The sequence below is a fragment of the Penaeus chinensis genome, chromosome 10 (assembly GCF_019202785.1).
Source record: "Penaeus chinensis breed Huanghai No. 1 chromosome 10, ASM1920278v2, whole genome shotgun sequence".
In the NCBI taxonomy this organism is placed as follows: domain Eukaryota; kingdom Metazoa; phylum Arthropoda; class Malacostraca; order Decapoda; family Penaeidae; genus Penaeus; species Penaeus chinensis.
Window position 1 is genome coordinate 36,811,428 of NC_061828.1, and position 2,080 is coordinate 36,813,507.

The 2,080-nt window shown below is 35.7% G+C and overlaps 1 protein-coding gene across 2 annotated transcripts in view; it reads left to right on the plus strand.

Annotated features, from left to right (window-relative positions):
• The first annotated feature begins 562 nt into the window (after window positions 1–562).
• The window catches only part of LOC125029582, a 7,646-nt gene continuing 6,128 nt past the window's right edge, over window positions 563–2,080 (plus strand). The window contains exon 1 of one of the 2 annotated variants that reach the window (XM_047619556.1): window positions 563–660. The gene's annotated coding sequence lies outside the window, so the exon portion shown is untranslated. The remainder of the gene's footprint in view (window positions 661–2,080) is intronic. The other variant, XM_047619555.1, reaches the window with a different exon arrangement.

Genomic DNA, 2,080 nt, shown 5'->3' on the forward strand with positions numbered 1-2,080 from the left:
ATGCGTTTTGCTGTCCATAATAGTGAGAAGAGACAACTTTGACTGAACTAGTAATTGCCTGTCCTTTCAAGGCGAAATTCGAATGTTTTTCCAACTTCGATTGAGGTATCCAGTTTCACCACTGTGGTCTGGGGGAGTATTTACAAAATGGAGACTTATGAAATATCGATAGAGAGAGAGCGGGAGGAGGGATGGGAGGGGAGAGAAGGGGGAGGGAGAGTGGGAGGGAGGGAGGGACGGACGGAGGGAGGGAGGGAGGGAGGGAGAGAGGGAGAGAGGGAGAGAGAGAGGGAGAGAGAGAGAGAGAGAGAGAGAGAGAGAGAGAGAGAGAGATGGAGAGATAGAGAGAGAAAGAGAGAGAGAGAGAATGAAAGAGAAAGAGAGAGAGAGGGAGAGAGACAGAGACAGACAGACATACAGATAGAGAGAGAGAGACAAAGTAAGTGATAGAGTCAGGGATAGAATAATACTGTGGTTACATCATCTATGCCGATGTAGTAATAGAAACAAAGATTGTCGAAAGAGCTGCACACCTGTAGGTACAACAGGTGTGAGTCAGAGGGAGTTAACAGAAGGACAAAGCCAGTTGTATTTTCCCGTTCTCAGTGTCTTGACCGCAGTCGACACCAGCACTGGATTTAGTCAAGGGTAAAAGTTGAAGTAGGAATATCGTCAGAGTATTGTTTGTTGGGTGTTTTTGAAAGCGGGATTATATCAGTTTCAGCTAAGTTCACTACCATGGAGTAGGTATTATTAGAATGATAATGAACACATCATTAGGGAAAAAAGCAACAGATAGCATCTTTTCTTTGTTTGTCTGTGATAAGGCGTACCTCTAGTTGGTTAGTCACCAATATATGTATATGTATATATATGTGTGTGTGTGTGTGTGTCACTGGTTCGTTTGTTTTATCATTTATCGTACGATTTTGTGTGTACGTCGCACGGTTAGCTGCGCATGCGTAGAATATGCTAACCAAAAGAATCCCAGTTGGCGAGTATGCTTCTGATTAAGTGTTGTATTCATCCTTATTATAAATGTGCTGGGATTATTTAGTTAATTATTCAATAAAAAATATTCCATTACCAAGTTTTGACAATTGTTTAAATTAAAATCTATCTTAGGAGCAAAGACTCAAGCTTTGGTTCAGCATCTACTATATGCATTACATGACTGTCGAAAAAAAAAGCACGTCGACACTGGTTTCAGAAGTTTCCTAAACGTATTCAGCAATTTTATTGACATGTCATCATAAATGAATTCAAAGTTACACATAAATCTAAGGTCTACATCTGCCATATTTGACTTTATAAACTAGTTCATTGCAAAGAAGAAGAAAAAAAAAAAAAAGTAGCATAGGTAACAATGTTTAGATGAATGTGATGAGAAAGTAAGGTGTGAATGTCAAAGATACATAGCAAGCAGGTAAACTGGAGTGAAAAGCATAAGAATGCACGTCATTCTCCACATTTTCAGTTTCTTTTGGGAGTGTAATATGTATAAACATATAAATATATATATACATATATATATATATATATATATATATATATATATATATATATATATATGTCTGTGTGTGTGTGTGTGTTTTTGTGTGTGTATATATATATATATATATATATATATATATATATATACACACACACACATATATATACATATATATAATATTTATATATATAAACATATGTATATATATGAAAACATATACATATATACATAAATACACATATATACATACATATGTACATATATATACACATATGTACATATATACAAAAGGTATGCATGAGAATATCTTCACAATACAAGAGTTGTATTTGACCGGTTTCGATTATATCTTCGTCAGAAATACATGTATCTCTGACGAAGATATAATCGAAACCGGTCAAATACATCTCTTGTATTGAGAAGATATTCACTCCCACTCATACCTTTTCTACATTTATCAGCACGGTTCATAGATGTATACACACATTTGCGAAATTTTGTGTAAGCAGAAAACAAACAGATCAAACATATTATTTCGACATTTTCAAAAGTATGGTGTGGGGGGGGGGGGTACAAGTGTTGTTT